Source organism: Schistocerca piceifrons, chromosome 4, assembly GCF_021461385.2.
Source record: "Schistocerca piceifrons isolate TAMUIC-IGC-003096 chromosome 4, iqSchPice1.1, whole genome shotgun sequence".
Lineage (NCBI taxonomy): Eukaryota > Metazoa > Arthropoda > Insecta > Orthoptera > Acrididae > Schistocerca > Schistocerca piceifrons.
In genome coordinates this window covers 355969323-355994423 of record NC_060141.1, presented here as the reverse complement: position 1 = coordinate 355994423, position 25101 = coordinate 355969323, and the positions used below count along the sequence as shown (strand labels likewise).

At 42.5% G+C, this 25101-nt stretch overlaps 1 protein-coding gene and 1 pseudogene across 1 annotated transcript in view; one reads left to right on the top strand and one right to left on the bottom strand.

Annotated features, from left to right (window-relative positions):
- Positions 1 to 25101, top strand: part of LOC124794825 (spondin-2-like) — a 619441-nt gene that overhangs the window by 46997 nt on the left and 547343 nt on the right. The window lies entirely within an intron of this gene.
- LOC124796509 lies at positions 14149 to 14267 on the bottom strand (annotated as a pseudogene).

Below are 25101 nucleotides of genomic sequence, written 5' to 3'. Positions count from 1 at the left end.
CGATCGTGAAAGCGAATAGTGATTGTTTATTTTGATTTATACAATGGTTTTTACCATCGGGAGCGTTTGTAGCGCAATAAATTGCAGCAACAACAGGAAGAAGACACCACAGCTGTCTCTTTTTAGGTTTCCTAAGGATCCTGAGAGGTATATACCGTCATGTTACTAAACTGTATCGTCAGGATTCACTTGCAAACTATATGTGTATAAATGATGAATGTTTCGTTTTAGGAGCAGAAAATGGCTAGTTAATAGCAGACGAGAAGACCTTATGAAGAAAGACCCAGTTTACCTGTATAATAATATTAGGTTTTGTCCGCTACATTTCGAAGAAAATCAGTTCATGAACGCAGACAATAACAAACTCGTGCGGAATACAGTACCCACACTGTTTGACATCCCAAATAAGCCACCTCAACTGACGATGAAGAAGAAACCGCCACAAAGATTCGACAGTCAATCTAAAGCTGTAAAACAGTCGTATGACACAGAAGCAGCGAGTTCAGCTCTCCATGTATCAGTGCCAGATTCATGCGAATCGTCACCACAGACGTGCTTTGACGATAAAGTGGTTAGATTAAGTGCAGCTGTCCGTGTCTTACAAAAGCGTGTGAAGTGTGAGATTGTGCAGATCGAGCGAAACTATTACGGGACAAGGAAAGTGCCTACAGACAGATTGTTTGAAAATTATTCAAATATTTGGTTTTTCGTGAAATGTAATGTAATCAGCTCATTATAATATTTTCAGCATATTTCTGCCACTATTTGGCAGTTGCTTGTCCCACTTGTTTGTTTGTTGTTGTTGTGGTCTTCAGTCCTGAGACTGGTTTGATGCAGCTCTCCATGCTACTCTATCCTGTGCAAGCTTTTTCATCTCCCAGTACCTACTGCGACCTACATCCTTCTGAATCTGCTTAGTGTATTCATCTCTTGGTCTCCCTCTACGATTTTTACCCTCCACGCTGCCCTCCAATACTAAATTGGTGATCCTTTGATGCCTCAGAACATGTCCTACCAACCGATCCCGTCTTCTGGTCAAGTTGTGCCACAAACTTCTCTTCTCCCCAATCCTATTCAATACTTCCTCATTAGTTATGTGATCTACTCATCTAATCTTCAGCATTCTTCTGTAGCACCACATTTCGAAAGCTTCTATTCTCTTCTTGTCCAAACTATTTATCGTCCATGTTTCACTTCCATACATGGCTACACTCCATACGAATACTTTCAGAAATGACTTCCTGACATTTAAATCAATACTGGATGTTAACAAATTTCTCTTCTTCAGAAACGCTTTCCTTGCCATTGCCAGCCTACATTTTATATCCTCTCTACTTCGACCATCATCAGTTATTTTGCTCCGCAAATAGCAAAACTCCTTTACTACTTTAAGTGCCTCATTTCCTAATCTAATTCCCTCAGCATCACCCGACTTAATTAGACTACATTCCATTATCCTTGTTTTGCTTTTGTTGATGTTCATCTTATATCCTCCTTTCAAGACACTGTCCATTCCATTCAACTGCTCTTCCAAGTCCTTTGCTGTCTCTGACAGAATTACAATGTCATCGGCGAACCTCAAAGTTTTTATTTCTTCTCCATGAATTTCAATACCTACTCCGAATTTTTCTTTTGTTTCCTTTACTGCTTGCTCAATATACAGATTGAACAACATCGGGGAGAGGCTACAACCCTGTCTTACTCCCTTCCCAACCACTGCTTCCCTTTCATGTCCCTCGACTCTTATCACTGCCATCTGGTTTCTGTACAAATTGTAAATAGCCTTTCCCTCCCTGTATTTTACCCCTGCCACCTTTAGAATTTGAAAGAGACTATTCCAGTCAACATTGTCAAAAGCTTTCTCTAAGTCTACAAATGCTAGAAACGTAGGTTTGCCTTTCCTTAATCTTTCTTCTAAGATAAGTCGTAAGGTCAGTATTGCCTCACGTGTTCCAGTGTTTCTACGGAATCCAAACTGATCTTCCCCGAGGTTGGCTTCTACAAGTTTTTCCATTCGTCTGTAAAGAATTCGTGTTAGTATTTTGCAGCTGTGACTTATTAAACTGATAGTTCGGTAATTTTCACATCTGTCAACACCTGCTTTCTTTGGGATTGGAATTATTATATTCTTCTTGAAGTCTGAGGGTATTTCGCCTGTTTCATACATCTTGCTCACCAGATGGTAGAGTTTTGTCAGGACTGGCTCTCCCAAGGCCGTCAGTAGTTCCAATGGAATGTTGTCTACTCCGGGGGCCTTGTTTCGACTCAGGTCTTTCAGTGCTCTGTCAAACTCTTCACGCAGTATCATATCTCCCATTTCATCTTCATCTACATCCTCTTCCATTTCCATAATATTGTCCTCAAGTACATCGCCCTTGTATAGACTCTCTATATACTCCTTCCACCTTTCTGCTTTCCCTTCTTTGCTTAGAACTGGGTTTCCATCTGAGCTCTTGATATTCATACAAGTCGTTCTCTTATCTCCAAAGGTTTCTTTAATTTTCCTGTAGGCAGTATCTATCTTACCCCTAGTGAGATAGGCCTCTACATCCTTACATTTGTCCGCTAGCCATCCCTGCTTAGCCATTTTGCACTTCCTGTCGATCTCATTTTTGAGACGTTTGTATTCCTTTTTGCCTGCTTCATTTACTGCGTTTTTGTATTTTCTCCTTTCATCAATTAAATTCAATATTTCTTCTGTTACCCAAGGATTTCTACTAGCCCTCGTCTTTTTACCTACTTGATCCTCTGCTGCCTTTGCTACTTCGTCCCTCAAAGCTACCCATTCTTCTTCTACTGTATTTCTTTCCCCCATTCCTGTCAATTGTTCCCTTATGCTCTCCCTGAAACTCTGTACAACCTCTGGTTCTTTCAGTTTATCCAGGTCCCATCTCCTTAAATTCCCACCTTTTTGCAGTTTCTTCAGTTTTAATCTACAGGTCATAACCAATAGATTGTGGTCAGGGTGCACATCTGCCCCTGGAAATGTCTTACAATTTAAAACCTGGTTCCTAAATCTCTGTCTTACCATTATATAATCTATCTGATACCTTTTAGTATCTCCAGGGTTCTTCCATGTATACAACCTTCTTTCATGATTCTTAAACCAAGTGTTAGTTATGATTATGTTGTGCTCTGTGCAAAATTCTACCAGGCGGCTTCCTCTTTCATTTCTTAGCACCAATCCATATTCACCTACTATGTTTCCTTCTCTCCTTTTTCCTACACGCGAATTCCAGTCACCCATGACTATTAAATTTTCGTCTCCCTTCACAATCCGAATAATTTCTTTTATTTCATCATACATTTCTTCAATTTCTTCGTCATCTGCAGAGCTAGTTGGCATATAAACTTGTACTACTGTAGTAGGTGTGGGCTTCGTATCTATCTTGGCCACAATAATGCGTTCACTATGCTGTTTGTAGTAGCTTACCCGCATTCCTATTTTCCTATTCATTATTAAACCTACTCCTGCATTACCCCTATTTGATTTTGTGTTTATAACCCTGTAGTCACCTGACCAGAAGTCTTGTTCCTCCTGCCACCGAACTTCACTAATTCCCACTATATCTAACTTATGCCTATCCATTTCCCTTTTTAAATTTTCTAACCTACCTGCCCTATTAAGGGATCTGACATTCCACGCTCCGATCCGTAGAACGCCAGTTTTCTTTCTCCTGATAACGACATCCTCTTGAGTAGTCCCCGCCCGGAGATCCGAATGGGGGACTATTTTACCTCCGGAATATTTTACCCAAGAGGACGCCATCATCATTTAACCATACAGTAAAGCTGCATGCCCTCGGGAAAAATTACGGCTGTAGTTTCCCCTTGCTTTCAGCCGTTCGCAGTACCAGCACAGCACGGTCATTCCCACTTAGAATAATATAAAGATGAAGATCGTACGTGTGGCAACAGGCGACAATGTCACACACAGTAGGCCTACAAAACGATAAACGAGCTGTCGATCGCTTTTGCATGTAGAGGAACATGTCTGTGCTTCTTACATGTGAATCTATGTGTTTATATTCTTTTGATATCAACGTGGTAAGCAGCAGTTCTGTCCAATGTCACAAGTGTTTCTTCACGAATGTGTTGTAGCTTGCCACTCTATTCATGGTTTTTAACCATACTTTCGCTTCTTTTAGAATCATTAATAGAAACATACCTGTATATGCCTTCTGATCCTTCACAAACTCTTGGAGGCAAGAAAATAACTCGAATAATTCGGAAATTACGTAGGAAATGGATGCAAACAAACATTATGCTTACGACACGTCTGACGTTCACCTTACCTGCCGCTTGGAGAGCTAGTGTCGCTCCAGCTGTCAAACGGCAACAACTTTTACAGCAGTGAGTGTCGCGACTGTTATGTTAGACTGTGGTATTACACTGTCATCATATTTTTCGTCAAAGTTCAAGATGGCTGACAACAACAACTTGTTATTAACCGTAGCAGTTGCATATACAACTGCACTCTGTTCACATGCGGATGAGAAGCGGAAGAAAAAAAAGGAAACATACCTGGGTGAAGCCGTAGGTTTTACGGCCACACGATAAAAACATTCAGCAAGACTTGTTACGTGAGCTTATAGTGGAGGACATCAAGTCGTACATCAATTACTTAAGAATGGATGAGCATACATTTCTGTATGTGCCCAGTGAAGTGTGTCCTCGTATCACAAAGCACAATATTCTCTTAAGAACTGCTACATCTGCAAAAGACAGGCTCACTGTAACACTCCGATTCCTTGCTACAGGAGAGGGTTGGGTTAGGTTAGGTTAGGTTAGGTCAGGTCAGGTCAGGTCAGGTTAGGTCTCCAATCTTCTTAATCTATTTTTGTATTCAGCGTGCCTCACGTTGTCAAGCGCCTCATCAGCTTCATACATCTCTATTAATTTTGCCGTTGTCGCCAATGTTTATAAAAACACTACAGACGACAGAACACTGCAGCGATGCCAACGCTCCACGTGGTAACATGTCACACTGCAGTGAACAGAAGACAAGCGACTTCTTTGATCATATCTACAGCGAGGCCCTAGATTTGATCAAATATTGGACGACATTTGACAAAGTTCCCTATTACACCTTTGACAAAGATTTTTGACAAACATATTTGTCAAAGAAATTTGATAGTGTAATACCGGCCATGTCGAGGGATTATTGGTGATTCTCAGGGAATGTCCGACGAATATCGTGGTACGTTACAGGGCAGCGCTGTATTGCTTGGGATTGAACTATAAGATTGTGTGTACAGGATCACAGGAAATCATATTACTGACACATTTACGAACCTGGAAGTCAGATGAATGGCAGTCAGATTGGGACACTAGGAGCACTGCAAAGCGTGTTTACTATATGTTCACAAGCCTTAAGAACAGGCTTAAACTGCACCACATTGCCCCTACTCAAGGTCTGATGCACCCATTAACAAGTCATGGTCCATATCCCAAACATTTGCATCGAGTGGGATATAGTAACACATTAATCTGTGAATGTGGAGACGAAGATTACGATAATTATGTGGTTCTCCGATGGCCCCTTTTTCAGATAGAGAGATACTGCAGACAATTTGTCTGCGATCTGCAGACAATCATCAGTAACCAAAGCTTGTGGACGACAGTTAACATGATTGCACATAGAATATCTAAAAGGCAAGTGCTTAAATTTCAGTCTATAGGATCAACTGGGCGCTGTGAATATTAAAATAACGTCCACATATCACAAGAACCATTATCGACAATTTTATATATATATATATATATATATATGTATATATATATATATATATATATATATATATATATATACTGCTGGCCACCGTAAATGCAACACCCTGAAGGAAGCATCCGAATCAAGCGAAATTTACACCATGAGTTTGCAGCGATGAGATATGCAACTGATTAGAATTTCAGCGCAGATGCACATCACGCGCGCCTGTGGCGCCACCTCATAGCGCCATTTAAGGCTTGGCGATTTCGACGAGTGTACGTTCGGCACGTGTGTTTACCTTGTGGTTGTTTCACAAGACGATCAGCTATGCCTCGTAGACAACAGCGAACATCTTTTGATCAAGTATCCGAGTTCGACAGAGGAAGGATAGTGGCTTACCGAGATTGTGGATTATCATGCAGAGAAATCGCTAGTCGTGTTGGACGAAACCAAACAACTGTAATGCGGATATGTGACCGTTGGATGCAGGAGGGTACGACGGACCGACGTGGTCGATCGCATTCACCTCGGTGCACCACTGCACGTGCTGATTGGCAAATTGTGCGCATGGCAGTGACGGATCGCTCAGTGGCATCACCAACTATAGCACAGCACATTGCGTCTGTAACGCATCATCCAGTGTCTGCGCGTACCATTCGACGCCGTTTACAGCAGAGTGGTCTGTCCGCAAGACGTCCATTGCTTCGTCTACCATTGACGCAGAACCACAGACGTCTCCGTCGCCAATGGTGTGATGACAGACGGATGTGGACGGCAGAATGGAATGACGTTGTCTTTCCTGACGAGGCACTCTTCTGTCTGCAGCACCACGATGGTCGGATTCGAGTGTGGAGACACCGTGGAGAAAGGATGCTGGACAGCTGCATTATGCACCGCCACACTGGTCTTGCACCGGGTATTATGGTATGGGGCGGTATTGGATATTACTCTCGCATGCCTCTAGTACGCATTGCCGGTACTTTAAATAGCCGGCGCTACATATCTGAAGTGCTGGAGCCAGTTGTCCTTCCTTGCCTTCAGGGCTTGGCCACAGCCATATTTCAACAGGATAATGTGCGACCACACGTGGCACGCATTGTCCAAAGGTTCTTCGTCAATAACCAGATTGAATTGCTTCTCTGGCCGGCTCGCTCTCCGGATCTTTCGCCGATAGAAAACGTGTGGTCCATGGTTGCTCAACGAGTGACCCAGATTACATCCCCAGCTGCCACACCAGATGATCTTTGGCAACGTGTGGAAGCTGCTTGGGCTGTTGTACCCCAGGAACACATCCAACGTCTCTTTGAATCAATGCCGAGACGTGTGGAAGCGGTGATCTCCAACAATGGCGGCTACTCTGGCTACTGATTCTGGCAGAAACCACATGTCACAGACGTCTGTAAACGTAATCATTTGATACTTGGTCAACATGTTATCTACAAAATAAATTTTGTTGTGCTACCTCTTGTCTTTCTTGGTGTTGCATTTACGGTGGCCAGCAGTATATATATATATATATATATATATATATATATATATATATATATATATATATATATATGTGTGTGTGTGTGTGTGTGTGTGTGTGTGTGTGTGTGTGGTGTGTGTATATATAAACTCACAGGCGAAGGATACCGTCTACTATCACACACAGTCACAGATAAATGTTGTAACACCGAAACCGATTTGCCCAAACGATGACTGAAATTCTATGGACGCATTATGAGACCTGATCACAACCAACTAACAAAGAAATTTTTAACGTACTTACAGAAACTGGAAACAACAACAGTCTGGATAAAATAGGTCCACATTGATCTAAAAAAATGCCAAAATCTAACCAACAGACATCGAAGATCAAAACGTCTTCAGAAATAAGGCTACAGCTGGGAAATTTCATCAGAAGACAAACCCAAGGTACCTAGAAGAAAGTTGTAAGATGAACGTCGAGCTAAGCATAGCGAGGCCGGCCGAAGTGGCCGTGCGGTTAAAGGCGCTGCAGTCTGGAACCGCAAGACCGCTACGATCGCAGGTTCGAATCCTGCCTCGGGCATGGATGTTTGTGATGTCCTTAGGTTAGTTAGGTTTAACTAGTTCTAAGTTCTAGGGGACGACCTCAGTAGTTGAGTCCCATAGTGCTCAGAGCCATTTGAACCACTTTAAGCATAGCGAGGTGGTGAAACAATTCTGGAAGAACAAGAGAAATAACAACCACAGGTCATAGTTTGCTTTATGTTATCCTCTATGGGTCTAAACAATGTAAATAAATAAATAAGAAACATTAAACTAAGGAAAGAAAGAAAAAATGCTATGACCAACTAGACGGATACGTGTACACTCGAGGATTGCCGAGGCACACGCATACTGGTGCGAGCAATGTAAAATAGTGTAGCGCCAATAGGTTTAAAAGTAGTTAGACTCGCAGTTGGTCGGCAAACCTCGAGTTACTCCGAGGCTGCCAGTAACGTATCTATAGTAATATGAGCTGCAATTTATTCACTTGAAACTTGAGTTAATTCCTTTGGTTTACTTTTTTTTTTTAAATTGATTCTTAGTTTCAGTTTCTGTTTTATTTCTACATTAATGTTTCCGACGGTTCCTGTTAACTTAATTTATTACTATATACAAAGTATAAATCTTTTATATCACCATGGTTATTGAATACTCAAGACCTGTTTCGAATTTCCAACAATGTACGGTGTCTGATCAAAATTATCGGACGCCCCAACGTAAAGCGGAATTGATCATTAGGTGTCACTCTAGGCGGATCCGCCAGTATAAAAGGAAGCAGGGAGTATTGTGTAGTCAGTAGAGAAGAAGTGACGGCATAATGGATCGGTCAGGGTAGTTCAGTGACTTCTAAAGTGGAAAAGTCGTTGAATGTCACCTCAGTAACAAATCCAGTAGATACATGTCAACGTTTCTAAGGTGGCCGTCTTGGCTGTTGATGAAAAGATTGCGAAGTGAAAATGCGAACTAACTACCACAGCTAAACCAAAACCAGGAAGACCTCATGTACTGCTCGACAGGGACCATCGGGCATTGTGGAGAGTTCAATGAAATCAGCGAAAGATCACTCTTGAGTTCCAACGAGGTACCAGCAGTTCAGTCAGCATAGTGACTATGCGTAGGGAGTTAAAAAGAGTGGAGTAAAATGGTCGAGCAGCTCCTCATAAGCCACACACCAAAGCGATGCCTGATGTTCTTAGGTCGACGCCTATGGACAGTGCATGAGTGAAAACTGATGATTTTGGTGATGAAACATGCTATACCATTTCGCAGTCAGATGGAAAAGTTGAGTTTGGCGAGTGCGTGGAGAACGTTGCCTGCCATCGTGTGCAGTGCTAGCAGTAAAGTACGGATAAGGTGGTGCTGCGGTCGTCGCGGTTAGGGTGTATTCCACCTACTGTACTTATGAATACGCTAAATGCGGAAGGATATGAACAGTTTTACAGCATTGTACACTCCTTACATCTGAGGAACAATTCGGAGACGATGACTGTTTGTAGCAGCATGGAAATAACATTCCTGAAACGAAGTGGCCTACCCGCGCTCCCTACTTGAACCTAATGGAACAAGTCTGGAATGAGCTAGAACGTGTGATTCTCGTTTGCTTCCCACTAGCATCCCACATCATTACCTTTTCTGGTTTCTCCTCTTGAGGGAGTTGGTCTGCCTTTCTTCCAAGCACTTTCGGATGCTTCATGAAAGGTGTCCACATCGGAGTTCAAGTCGCCATAAAGCCCAAGGTGTACACACTAGAGCTGCTCATAAAACATCAGTATATCAGTATTCTTCACAAGAAAATTATCGATATACATCGACGATATTTATTTCCACAATATATCTATATGTCGATGCCTAGATGATAGTATTAAGGGCAGATATTTGTATTTTATATTATATTTTTTTCTTTGAAGTCGTTCTTTTGAAATTGTTGTAGAACGTAATTTTACCATCACTGTGTGAAGGAATCTTGCAACGTTTTGAGCTTTCATCACATGCAGTCGTTCCCTTTATGTGAAGCAAGTGTAGGTGACACAAGGAAGATGTACGATTGCCCTGGGGGGGGGGGGGGGGGGGGGGTTGGCGATGTTATTGGAATAATCAGATTCCAGTAGTGAAGAAGCAGCACAACCGTTAGGTAAAAAAATAAAAAAAAATTAACGAAACTAGGTGCTACATCTTCACATCAGCGCTCTTCAGAACAAATTGCTCAGAATCATGAAGAAAAATCTAAATGACAACATTGTTCTCTTCGGTGGGCGAAGACGTGTGATAGGAAAGATGATGTAATCTGTGCTCGGCGCTACCAACACAAACTGTAACATTCAACTTCACCGCGCAGTTTTGAAACTACGATGGTTTAAATGGTTCTGAGCACTATGGGATTTAACATCTGTGATCATCAGTCCCCTAGAACTTAGAACTACTTAAAACTAACTAACCTAAGGACATCACACACATCCATGCCCGAGGCAGGATTCGAACCTGCGACCGTAGCAGTCGCGCGGTTCCGGACTGCGCGCCTAGAACCGCTAGACCACCGCGGCCGGCTTTGACACTACGACTGCTAGCTCGCTGGCGTTGGCAGAAATGAGATAACAGGCGTCGACGTCGAGCGTACCGCACAGTTCCAGTATGTGAGGAAACCGAACAAACCAGCACCTTTTGTTGTGCCACATACATGCAATTACCATTGTTAGCAAAATGGTTATTCACATGCGTGAGCGTGCACCGTTTCCCTTTCAGTTCTTGCTCTATGGGGGGATAGGCAAGCCGCCAGCTTGTTGATGTACAGAATACCTAATAATAAATCACTACTTGGATATGTAGCTTTAACACTGGCATTATGTTTACAATGTGCAGCCGAAATTTTTATAGGCCGGTATGCCGCTGTTTCGTTCGTCGATAAATAGATACTTTTTAAGTATCGATATATCGGACTACCGATATTTTTAAAAATATCAACAATCCTAGTACACAACCCACATTCATGTTCACTAACAGGACAATCGATCATATAGTGCAAATTGCACTTCTACAAGATAACACTCAACACGTTACAATGGAAATTGAATTAAACGATCGAGAGAATTGGTAAGTGGGTGTAGTTCGTAAAAACCTTCGGTGTAGGCACGACGGTCCAAGCAGCCATTTATTAACAGTGGGAACTATAGGTCTCCAAATTACCAATCAATAAATTACAGAAGAATGGAAGAGAAAATACGGATACGCTAGTGGACGATAGTATTGACTTTAGGAAACGTAAAGGCACTATAGAGGCAGTTCTGAGATTTTGCTTAATAATGATAATAAGACCTAAATGAATTCAAGACACATTAATATGATCTAACAACCTAGACAGGGCATTCGTCAGTGTAAAGCGTTGCAAGATGATAGAAATGCTAAGCAAAATGTATGTAAGCTAAGGGCAAAGACGGGCATACAAAGTGTGTGCAAGCATAAAAAGGAACAAGAAAACCGACAGACAAGAAGGAAGTGATCTGATTAGAAAGTGTGTAACACAGGGATACAGTCATGCTCCGCTAACGTTCAATCTTTGTATTGAATAAGCAATGAAGGAAGTAAAAGAATGGTTCCGGAGTATACCAACGATAAAAGTCACTTATCAAATTTTTATCCTCACTGAAAGTGAGGGACAATTGCAGGACCTGCTAAATCGAACGATCAGCGTAATAAGGACATTATTTGGATTGAAACCGAAGACGAAGGCAGTGAGGAGTAGCAGAAATGAGATCAGCAATACTAGTACTGGGGACTGCAAAGTAGACGAAGTGAACCAGTTTTATGACGTATATATGCAGACTGAAGAAACGAATGAAAACTGTACCAAGGCCGGGATGCCTTCAGGGCTGTCGATTAATCCGTAAGAGTACGATGGGGTGGAGATCACTTGGGAACAGCACGTTGAAAGGCATCCCCTGTATGCTCAATAATGTTCATGTCTGGGGAGTGTGGCGACCAGCGGAATTTTTTAAACTCAGAATAGTCTTCCTGGGTCCACTCCGTAGCAATTCTGGACGTGAAGGGTGTTGCATTGTCCTGCTGGAATTGCCCAATTTCGTCGGCATGCACAATGGACATGAATGGGTGCAGGTGAGCAGACAGGATGCTTATGTACCTGTCATCTGTCAGAGTTGTATCTAGACGTCTCAGGGTTCCCATATCACTCCAACTGCACATACATCATACCATTACAGAGCCTCCACCAGCTTGAGCATTCCCCTGCCGACATGCAGGGTCCATGGATTCATGAGGTTGTCTCCATACGCGTTCACGTCCATCCGCTGTATACAATTTGAAAAGAGACTCGTCACAGTACAGTGTCGGTATTGATAGGCCCAGGCGAGGTGTAAAGCTTTGTGTCGTGCTGTCATGAAGGGTATACGAGTGGGCCTTCTGCTCCGAAAGCCCATATCGACGATGTTTCGTTGATTGGTTCGGACACTGGCACTTGTTGATGGCCCACATTAAAATCTGCGGAAATTTGCGGAAGGGTTGCACTTCTGTCACGTTGAACATTTCTCTTCAGTCGTCGTTGGCCCCATTCTTTTAGGATCTTTTTCCGGCCGCAGCGATGTTGGTGATTTGATGTTTTACCGGATTCCTGATATTCTCGGTCCACTAATTAAATGGTCGCCCGGGAAAATTCCCAGTTCATCGCTACCTCGGAAATGCTGCGTTCTATCGCTCTTGCTCCGACTATGACACCACGTTCAAACTCACTTTAACGTTGATAATCTGCCATTGTAGCAGTAGTAACATGTGTGACAACTGCCCCTATCTGACTATGTAAGACACTTGTCTTATATAGGCGCTGCCGACCTCAGCGCCGTATTCTGCCTGTTTACATATCTCTGTGTTTGAATACACAAGCTTATACCAGTTTCTCTGGCGCTTCAGTTGAAGAAGTTACACGACGCTGCTTAAATCCGAGCTGTATCTGCGGTCGTGTTGAATGGTTAACCACGGAAAGCCATGAAAGACGCTCCGGACAGAAATTCTTGTGAGGAGAACTAAGGAGAATAGCGTGTACGGTCCGCATTTCTGTGCGGAGAAAATACCAGAAGTTGTACACATGGACCAGAAAGCGACCGTCTAGCAGGTGCCAGGGGACAGCAGCAGTGGAGAAGTCTGGGCTGGGCTCTGACTCAGAGGCGCGCAGAGGGGACTGGCGGCTGGGAACTGGCAACTAGCAACTGGGACACAGCCAGGCTGGCACGCCCCACTCTGAAACAGGTGCGGGCGCCGGCCGCCACGTGTTCACAGCAATGGACACCACACCACGGCTGGCTGAAACACGTGCTACATAAGTGTTCCAATTCGTAGACAACGAAGATCAGCTGTATAAATACCAACATGGGTTCTGTAAAAGCACACCCTGAGAAACCCAAAGCACTCTATTCCTAAACTAAGTATAGAGCGCCGTAAACAAAGACGACATGGTTGATGATGTTTCAATGACTTCCGCTAGGTATTCAGTAAAATCCTGCACTGTCGTTCAGTGGTCAAAAAACGAACTTACCATACGACTACATTTTTGACTGGACTCGGGAGTTACTGAGTGTAAGAGGCAAAATCAATTCATTTTTCTTGACGTGCCGCGATCGACAGCTTAAAGGCAATTCCGAGTTCCCCAAGAGAATGCTGCAGGGCCGCTTCTGTTTACAGTGCTATAAATGATCCATCAGATAACGTCGAAAACATCACGAGGCGCTACACAAAAATATTTTGGAACTCCTAAAACAGGTTAGTTCAGCCACATCAACACTTAGAATCATTGTAAATCTCGGGAAGACACAAATCAGAGCCGGCTACCGTGGCCGAGCAGTTCTAGACGCTTCAGTCCGGAACCGCCCGACTGCTACGGTCGCAGGTTCGAATCCTGCCTCGGACGTGGATATGAGTGATGTCCTTAGGTTAGTTAGGTTTAAGTAGTTCTAAGTCTATGAGACTCAAGACCTCAGATGTTAAGTCCCATGGTGCTCAGAGCCATTTGAACCATTTGAGCACAAATCAGACGGTTAAAAATTGCATTGAGCAGTACACAATTGTACTGTATTATTTTTATTGCTGACAATCGATTTCCGTCCTGAATCAAAGAAAGTTCTGGTGCTACAGCAAAAGAGAAAACCAAGTACCAAGTGCACACAACTCTAACAAATAAACAGTTAGTTACTCATCACGTGTATAACCATTCCATTTAGAGAATCACATGTTATTACATTATACCAAACTGTAACTAAATTCCGGCCGAACAGGCATCAGAAGGCCCAACGGTACCGACCGACCTCGTGTCGTACTTAGCCGATATAGTCACTGGATGCGGATGTGGAGAGCATCTGGTCAGCACACCGCTCTCGCGACTTGAGCTCCTCCATTGTCCTCACAAGGTCTGAGTGCACCCCGTTTGCCCACAGCGCTCAGCAGACCCGGACGGTTACCCATCCAAGAGCTTGCCAAGCCCGACAGCGCTTAACTTCGGTGCTCTGATGGGAACCGATGTTACCACTGCGGCAAGGCCGTTGGCTTTATTACAGGTTAGGACTTACAAAAGGCTATTCGGCTATGTGTTGTCCAATTGCAACGGCAAATAAAACTTATAGAATATGCCATTTTGTTATGTCTGACGGTTATCTCGTAACAATATCGGAAACGTTTGTGTACACCCTATTGTCCCACTTCGAACTTAAGAGCCCTAGGTCGTTATGATGGAGGCCGGAGCCTTCCAAAGATATACGACTATCGACTTAACTAGTCTGTCAACATATCGAAGATGTCATGATGTGTCGTAATTCGACTAGTGACTGCATGCACCAGGCTTTACATTATTTATTCATTCACATTTTAGCATTAATTATCGTATTAGATTGTTGTAGCAGCATGAATAAAACATTTAAAACAAACATGCGTAAACTCATACAATAATAAAGCAACTCATACCAGTCCAATGTAGTAAAAATTATAAAAAAAATTATAAAGAGGAAATGTGTTTATTTGTTCAGTTAGGTCGAATAAAAATCCTCAGTGGAGAAGAACCAATATTTGGACGTTACAGTTCATTAGCTTTAACGCTAATATAACTTACAAGTGTACACCGCTTTGTTTTCACATATCGAACATTGTCATAATGTACGGAAAAAAACGTAATGCAAATATAGGATTAAAATATAGCAAAGTATACAGGCACAACTGTGTAATTGTCTACACACACTGATGAGTTTAAAATAGAGGAAATGTACGTACAAAGCACTGAGACCAATGAAATAGAATTACTGGCTAACAACTGCGACAGAACATTTAAGAAGACTGGATGTCTATGTTTTTCTCCCTAAAATTTACTACCTTAGTCTGTAAAAATAAAATAAAGAAATTGTCTTTGTATCCCCACACCGGCAAAAGATAACAAATGAATTAAAATATTTAATCATACGTGTGGTTCAGGATCGAGTTCGATTATCTTAAATAAAAATAAACTAATACAGCTGTGTATTGTACACAGCAAGTTATAACATCCCTAAAAGCACCGCCTGCACAAAATATGTGTCATTAAGTTGACATAATTTACGTATTTCATTCAATAATGTCCTGTGGGAACTTACCTTTAAGAAGGAAAGTCTTCATTGCTGAAAAACGTACTGTAAGAATAATATGTCGTGCTCTCCAATGACCATCTTGTAAACATTTCTCTCAGGAGTCAAGCATTTCAACGACTGCTTCACAGTATATTTATTCCTTCATGTGGTTTGTGGAAATAATCCAGTGCAATTCAAAAGGAAAACTGATGTACATAATTGCCACACCGGAAGAAAGGATGGCATTCATCACTTTAGCACATAAAGGGGTGCACAATGCTGCCACTAAAATTATTGATCATGTACCCAATTACATAATATGTCTGACGGACAGAAAAGTTAAATTTAAAAAGTTTTGCTTTACTATTCTCCCTCTCTCTCTCTCTCTCTCTCTCTCTATGCTATAGAAAATTTCTACTTTTGTAGTGTGTAAATGGTGATTGTTAAGGAATCACTAACTCACATCTGTATTAAAAAGAAGAAATCTTGTAAATATCTAGAATATTTACATATGAACGTGTAAATTGGTTGTAAAATGACTCGCACCACATCGATACGATTGATCTTACGAATGACTGATGGACGTGAAACTAACTAAAGAATCGTTGTATATAGGAAGACTGGAAAGCCAGAAAACTATGGCAAAATACAGGAAGACGTGCGGAGGATCGATGACTGCTGCAGGCCTTGGATTTTGACCATGAACGTAAATGAATGTAACGTATTGCTCGTAAATAGGCGAAGAGATCCATTATTGTTCGATTATGCTATCGGCGACAAATCAGTGGAAACAAAATCAATCATAAATATCTAGGAGAATCCGCTCGAAGCCGCCTCGAGTTGAATGACTTCATTAAGCAAACTGTGGGAAAATCGGATGCCAGACTGAGATTAATTGGGGAAATCCTAAGAAAATGTAATTCGCCCACTAAAGAAGTGGCTTACAAAACTTTGTCTGCCGTTTCTTGAGTACCTCTGATCAGTCTGGAACCCTTTTAAAACTGGATAAATGGCTGAGACTGCTGTAGCGCTTTGGATTCGCCTGACACATCAGCAACATTTCAACTGCTGCCGAAAACGATATGTCGCACGATACTACGCTTTATCAACGGTCTGTGCCGATTTACTTTGGGCTCAGAAGCGGCGTGCTACCGTACTGTGTTAATAACTGGGCAGGACTGCTACTCATTTCTTGTACACTATACCACTTTCTTTATGTATGCCTCGATTCGGTAATGAAATCAGTCGTTTAATTTGACTCCATATTTAAATCCTGATTCAGTTCTTCCAGTTTTTGAGCTCAACTGCTCTCTCTCTCTCTCTCTCTCTCTCTCTCTCTCTCTCTCTTGTCAGATTAAGTAGACTTACCTGCTTCGTGTCATGGCTAATCTTTCTGTCAGGAGTCTTCGCTTGCATCTATTCTAGTATTCCTGTCTACGTTTCAGTTCCGTTCTGCACGTACACTGAAGAGCCAAAGCAACTGGTACACCTGCCTAATATTGTGTAGCAATTCTGGACGTGTGGATGACGCATTGTCCTGCTCTAATTTTCTAAGCCCGTCGGAATGCCCAATGAACATGAATGGATGCAGGTCATCAGACAGGATGGTTGCGTACGGGTCACCTGTCATAATCGTATCTAGAAGTATCAGGGGGTCCCATATCACTCCAACTGCACACGCCCCACACCATTACAGAGCCTCCTCCAGCTTGAACAGTCCGCTGCTAACATGCAGGGTCCATGTATTCATGATGTTGTCTCCATATGCTTACACGCCCATTCCCTCGGTACAATCTGAAACGAGACTCGTCCGACTAGGCAATATCTTTCCAGCCATCAACAGTCCAGTGTCAGTGTTAACGGGCCCATCAAGGCGTAAAGTTTTGTGTCGTGCAGTCATCAAGGGTACACGAGTGAGCCATTGGCTCTGAAAGCCTATGTCGATGATGTTTCGTTGAATGGTTCGCACGCTGACACTTGTTAATGGCCCAGAATTGAAACCTGCAGCCATTTGCGGAAGGATTGCACTTCTGTCACGTTGAATGATTCTCTTCAGTCGTCGTTGATCCCGTTCTTGTAGGATCTTTCTCCCGCCGCAGAGATGTCGGAGATTTGATGCTTTGCCGGATTCCTGATATTCACAGTACACTCTTAAAATGGTTGTACGGGAGAATCCCCACTTCATCGCTATCTCGGAAATGCTATGTGCCATCGATTGTGCGCCGACTATAACACCACGTTCAAACTCACTTAAATCTTGATAAATCTGCCACTGTAGCAGCAGTAACCGATGTAACAACTGCGCCAGACACTTGTTGCCTTATACAGCCGTTGCCGATCGCAGCGCCGTATTTCCCTATTTACAGTATCTCTGTATTTGAATATGCGTCAGTATATCAGTTTCTTTGGTGCTTCAGTGTATTTATAATTTGCACGCTGGAGGTAAGGTTATCGTAAGTGTATTCCTTTTTCTACAAATTATTTTTTCTTGTGTGCTAGCCTTTGCTTATTAGTGTCTTCATAGCGACAAAGTTCAGCGATAACAGTAGCCACTAACACTGTATTCCTTGTACGTACAGGAAGACGTGAAAATATTAGCGCAGAATCGAAAGAGACGGACGACTGCGGCAAACCAGTGGAAAGGCTGACGACTTTAAATAAATCGTTCATTGATTTCCTTCACAACTGATAAGCTGTACAAGCAGTTCGACGTGCGGCCTTTGCCTACTAGCACACCGTGTGCATTCAGCTCTACAGTTCCTCCCCGTCAGGGCTTCGGTGTCTCGTTATCTCCTACATTTTCTTCCTGGATTTTATGTGGAGTCAGGCGAATTTCTTGAGGATGGCTGACAGTTAGGAAAACGACGATAAGAGAATCCCATTTTGCGAGTGTGAGAGGATTTCTATGCATGTGCCATGCCCCAAGAAGTTTGCGCGGTACAAATCGGAAAACGGAAAGACGCGTTCCAAAACTAGTGATGAAGCCAGTTTTAAAAAGTTTAAAAAATAAATACGACTACTCTTCGGTAGAAGATGACCAATAGCTTGCAAATACATATCACAAATCACATATTCACCATCAGCTGCTCTAAAAAACGTTTACTATTGCTGCCATTTCCTAGTATCACAAGTCAATTGTGGTTCTCGGGTCCAATACAAATGTTTTTTCCAGGTGTTCGCAATTACTCCCGAATTAGATGCGCTTCAGTATTTTGTAATTGACACGCTAGGTCTTCTGAACAGTGTTTAATCTTTGTGTATCACTTTCTGACTTTGATTTTGCCCTCTTCGCGTTATATGTAGTAGAACTGAACCCAGTATGCATCGCATGAGATGTATATATTTACACAGATACTGTCATCACTTTCTGAGTCCGACGGTGATAAGTAAGGTTCAGTAACAAAGGTTTTTGACAGGAGCTGGTTGTGGGCATCACTATTATCAATAAGTAAAAGACTGATGTAATCTCAGAAGAACTTATCTATTAAATCTGGAGTGTGCAGATGCATAGGTTCCGATTCTTCTTCTGATATTTCAGCTGTATATCCTTCAGCCGTCTTCAGAGTGAGCCGAAAGACCGACACCCCAGCACTTGTTCTGTCTTTTTAAACTCACGGATCGCGCCACTGCGCATGCGGCCACAGAAACACAAGATCCAGAGATGTTGATCGACGGTCAAAAGCTTCAAGATATATGAATTAGGTCTGTAGCCGCGTAAACTGCCAGGTTAACCGAGAGCGCTGCGGCGCTGCTTCCTGGACTTCGGTAGGAGCGCAGGCGACGGTTCGGATTAACAACGAGGGCCTGTGTGCTGGCCAGCCTGGATGTGGTTTTTAGGCAGTTTTCCACATTCCCCTAGGTGAGTACTGGGCTGGTCCCCAAGTCTCGCAGACATTTGAAAACGTTCGCACTATTTCATAGTTTACAGTAGATTCAGACAGCTGGGGTACTCTAATTCTGTCCTGGGGGGTACAGGCTGGCGACAGTAAGAGCATCTGGCCAACCTCTTATCCTAACATCGCTAAATCTATAGTAACAAGGCCGACCCCGCGTTGAAGTGTGGCAAAGGCCCAAAGAAAATTATGATATGTGGCTGCATAGTCGATCCACGCTCGGATGTCATTCTTAGCTGAACTGTGGCTTCGTCTCTACAAGTTTATTAACACAAAGCGTCGGATTCCGAGATATCCAAGCTGAAGTCGCTATCTCTACTAATTAAGTTCGTCGCCAAGCGAATTTAAACGGACTTTTCACCATCCTGTCCCAAAAAAAAAATGTAGTAGACGCTAAAGTTTCGACGTTTTAGTACAACATAGAGAGACCACAATCAACACAGTCCTTGATATAGCCGATTTATTGGGCTATAAGACCCGTGTGTTTCTGTCGTCTGTCCGATATACGAAAAGCGATTTTGCGGGACATGTTGTGAGACCCAGCATTCAGGAGCATCAAATCACCTTTAACGGAATTCGAGAGTGCTACTGCCTTCGGTGGAGGACGAAAAATCACCTTTTCATTGTGCTTGCTGAGAATCCATCTTGTTCTTGACGACAGCCTTCTCGCATATGGCAGGGAAGCCATGGATTTAAATCTTTCTGTGTCTTCTTCTACAAGGCTTACGGTCGTCTTCGGTTCCACTCGTAGCGCCTTACGATCTGCCGTAGAGACTACCCATTAGCTTCATAAACTCTCTTTAAATGTAGAAGTTTGTCCTGCAGACTGCCCTCGTCAATAATGATGGCTGCTCTCTGAATCAAAATTCTGAAAACACTCATCGTCTGAGAAGGATGGTGGCAGATATTTGCACGTAAATATAAATCAACGTGCTTCAGTTTCCAACGTATTGCATGTCCCAAGGTGCTATCATCTTTGCGCCGAACGAAAGCATCCCTCATTTTCAATTTGCACTGTAAACTGGATTTGTCCACGGATGGAATTCAGATTGTTTAAAAATTATTGTAATTTATCTCTGCCGCTGGGCCAAACTACAAACGTTTGGTCAACGTATCTCGAAAGTACCGTGGGCCTAACCTACCAGATCCCTACGCCTTTTCCTCAGAATCCTCCATAAATAAACAGGTCACTAAGGCTGAGGTTATAACATGCCTGAACAAAGTTTAATTCTCTTTATAAACTTCTCAGATGCACTAAGAAGAATTTTTCGTCACTGAGAGTAGATCAAGCGAGCTTTAGTTATTATTTTTATTTCAATTTGGCAAACGCAGGATCACTTGGAACAACTGATTTATGACCTTTATATCAACAGCCCACAAGCCACCTGACGTTGTATGGCGGTGGGTAATTCTGGTACCATTAGTAATGTTTCCGACTTTTCCAGAACGTTGTCTCTCTGGATTTCAATTGTAAACCAGTCCGTGATGCACAACGCCCCTCTTGCAACGTCTGCTAGTGGCGTTTGTTGAGCATTTCTCTAACGTTCTCGCGTCGAGTAAACGGCCCTGCCACGAAACGAACTGCCCTTCGTTGAATTTTTCTATCTCTACTATTAGTCACACATGGTAAGGACCCAAAAGTGATGAGCAACACTCAATAATCGGTCTTCTTTCTTCTGTTCATATCCCTCATCTCTTCTTTTGTATTTTCTTCCTTTTCCCTCCATGTATGTCTGTTTTCTGTGTCTTTGTCTGTTACTTCCAACTCCTGCACATCTTTCTTAACTTCTGCAAACCATGACATTTGCTTTTTTTTATTTTGGTCAAAGAAATTGAATATCTTTTCGTCAGCAGCTCTCGTCCATTCTTTTCACATAAAAGTGATACTCCGCGTTCTCTTTGTATCTATTATAGTCTTAGTTTTTCATATACATACTTGCCACTTATCAATTTCCGAATCCCATTTTCATTCTCTGGCTTCCAATTTTTGGAATTATTCTCTTTTCTTCTTCCACAAATTATTCAACTGTTTGACTGTGTTTATGGCGAATCATTCTGAGGCTTAGAGAAACCCGGTTTTAGTTACCACATTGTAATGCCTCAGTTTTGTGTTAATACACAATAATTTCTTGTTGTACATGTTATTTTTTAAGTGGAATGGCATTTCCGTTTTTCTGCTTCTATTTATGTTAGTTGCTTTGTTCACAGGATTTGATTGGCTGGGTTTATCCTCCCAAGTATTTATGTGCAGAAACTTTCTTTATTTTTCCATATTTTGTCTCCGTATATTTTGGTATACCTTGTACACCGTTTTTTGAAACGAAATTCTACTACCTATTGGAGAACGTTTACTCGAAGCTACATCTGTCAGTTCCAAGTTTCTCTTTCCTTCTTCAAAGTTTCACATTAATAATTTCCTCTTCCTGTAATCTTTGTCTCTTTTCTAGTACTAATTTCCCCAAAACACAGAGAAATAATTAAGGAGATATTCCATCCTCCTGATTCACGCCTGTTTTAATTTAGAAAGCTGTTGTTATTTCACTTAAGCTTTGGAAATTGTATTAGTCAGCCGGCCGGAGTGGCCGAGCGGTTAAAGGCGCTACAGTCTGGAACCGTACGACCACTACGGTCGCAGGTTCGAATCCTGCCTCGGGCATGGATGTGTGTGATGTCCTTAGGTTAGTTAGGTTTAAGTAGTTCTAAGTTCTAGGGGACTTATGACCACAGCAGTTGAGTCCCATAGTGCTCAGAGCCATTTGAACCATTTTTTTGTATTAGTCAAAAATTGCTCAATGATTGACATTGTTTTATCGTCAGCTGCGGTTTTTTCTCGGACTGTGAAAAGCAACGTTACTGATCCACATTTCATGAGGTAAGTAAAAGGAGGACTTATTGTAGTGGAGTCGTAATCTGAAGGGGTCGCGTTGAAGCCTTGTTACAGTCTCGTGATTTATCTTTCACGTTATTGCCGATTCCGACGCGACGGAAGTAACATAAGAAAATTCATACGAAAGTAGCGTGTAATAAAAGTTAGAACTCAGTATCTCTAGAGTCATAGGCACAGTTTTCACCGTCACAAGGTGAAAACTGTTTTTCTTTCAGTACCATAAAATATTACGCCTTTTACAACCAGAACGTTCCCCGTGGACATCCCACAGCGTCCGTTATAACAGCGTGAAGTTTCTGCAACATCCAATCGATATGGCTTGCAGTAAATGCTTGAATAGGACCCAATCAGCGATGTCCAGCTGCGGCTCCACTCGAATGGCGGCAATAGCCACGGCGGCAAGGCTATTGTCAGCAACACTGTTGTCCTTTCCCCTCCGCCTGCGGCCCGTTCCACGCCGCATTCAACGTATAGGCGCAGTCTCTGAGAGATCAGTATCCACTGTCAGCTATGTTTCGCACTAAGTGAATGTGGGCGTGGTTTTAGAAAGAGTCTACATCTACAACTACATCCACACTCCTCAAGCCATCATAAGGAGTGTAGTGGAGAGTACTTCGGATACGGCTGTCGTTTCCCCCTTATTCTTGTTCCAGTACCGAATGGAGAGCGGACAGAACGATTATAGATAACCCTTCGTGTAACCCTGAATCTCTGTAATTTTACCTTCATGGCTTTTCGTGGGAACTGTATAGGAACACGCAGTACGTTACTCTACTTTTCTAGGAATGTACACTCTCGGAATTTCAACAGTAAACGACTCCGTGATACACAGCGCCCCTCTTTTAGAGTCTACCACCTGTGTTTGATGAACATCCCTGTGACGGTTTCGCACTTACCAAATTAAAACCGTGTCGAAACGCATTGCTCTTCTTTCGAGCTTCTCTAATTCGTCAATTAAGAGGCAATATTCAAGTTTCAGCGGAACGAGGGATTTGTGAGCTACATTCTTCGAGGATGGACTACACTTCTTGAGAATTCTTCCAGTGAAACTCAGTCTGGCAGCTTCCCATCCTTCAATTAATTTTATGTGGCCACTTCACTTTAAATCGCCCTATACGCATACTTCGAAATTGGTATTGAATCGACTACTTCTTGTCACTGTTCATCAATCGTGGATTCATACAGTTACTGTCTGTTTATGCTCAGTACATATATTTTTGTTGAGGGTCAACTGCCAGTCCCTGCACGAAGCATAAATGCTGCGGAGATTTTACTGCGTTTTATATGCGTGTTAACTGGTGATATAATTAAGGCAATGACAGCCAAAGATCCTTTCAGTGCAGAAGCACGCCACGCACCAAATCTTGCGGAAATCGGCGAGATGCCATGAGTAATGAGGCTAATGAGTAGGGGCACTACATCACTAATGTATAGTATAAGCTGCGTCTGACAGTAGGTCTGCTAGGGTAGTACGTGCTGTGGCGGTAACTAATGTGTGCGGATGTCGTAGTGGTCAGCACATCTGCCTAGTAACGCCGGCACGGTAGCTCAGCGTGTTCGGTCAGAGGGTAATGTGCCCTCTGTAATAAAAAAACTGAGTTAACAGATCAACAACGAACTTAAATGGATGTCTTACGACGTCCGCCCCGAGCAGATGCAACGAACTAAAGCGAAAAAAATGGAAAAAAATAAGCAGGAGACACGGGTTCGAATCCCAGTCCGGCACAAAGTTTCAATTTGCCACATTGATATAAATCAATGTCCACTTGCAGCTAAAGTCTTTAATTCCTTTGTGTTGTCAACAATTTTCTAGCGTCGCAACGTCTCTGTGTATAGCAGCATCAGCAAGGAGTCTCTGCAACATCAGATGTTATCCACTGAGTCATTTGTGGATGTTCTGAACACTAACGGTCCTACAACACTGCCTTACAAGCGCGTACCCAGCGGGGATGGGGGTGGGAGGGGAGGGTGGGGTGCCGCTCCTACCTATATAAAAAAAAAATCTCAAAGCGAACTCGTATCCTCCCCTGCCAAAGCCAAAGAGACAGACCTATGAAATCAGTATTAGTTTGAGAGCTTCAAGAAATCTAGAACATGTAATGTACATTTTATACTATCAATCGTACCTGAAGCAGGATTAAAACTGTGTTCCAGACAGGGGACCCGAAAGTCTGTTGTAGAGTGACAATTCATTCTGGATAGCTAGACCTATTTGTTCTGAAATCTCAACACTATTTCGTCAATCACTGCGATACTAATAGGAGCTCAGGTCCTGGGTACACTATCGTCCCTTTGGAATCCTAGTTTTTGGTCTGAAGAATTTCTTCCGTGAAGAAAGAAATGATGCGTTCTGCTTGCGAGGAACGCTTCAGTCTACTCACTAGTGATTTTTGAAATAACTAATGATTGATTCCCTCCGAAACACTTGTTGTAGAGAGGTAGTGAGTGCTGTGTTTGTAATGCCACTCATACCTTTCGGCCACTAAACTGTGTCGGAGAAAGATGGATAAAGCACTACAAAAATATCATGAAAATGAACTTTTGGTTTGTATCGTTATTAAGTGATATGTTGAAATGTCTACAGTTTTTCCTCTAAAGAATTGATAGGAAATATGCTAGTCGATACGATTTTGTGATCCGAGGACAAATTACTCTTAGATAAAAGATGAGCCACAGACTAATAAATATTTATAAAATGACGCTTTTCCGGCGTCAGCCACGATTATTTTCCGATATTTATTGGCGCGATGGAATGCGGCAGCTTGCTGCCGTCACAGGTGCCTTTGTGTTGTTCATACAACAATTCTAAATTAAAAATTTCCCTTAAGTGAGGAATGATTTTTTCTCGGTGTACCAGTGAGGTTATGATCCAAAATGTTGCATATAAGCGCACCAATCAACTTAACCTGAGCAGTGTACCATTTCTCCTCCATTTGCTTCTCTTTGAACTGCAGTACGGCTGCTACCGACGATGGGCATTATTTCCAGTGTTCCCAAATCAGCTGTCTT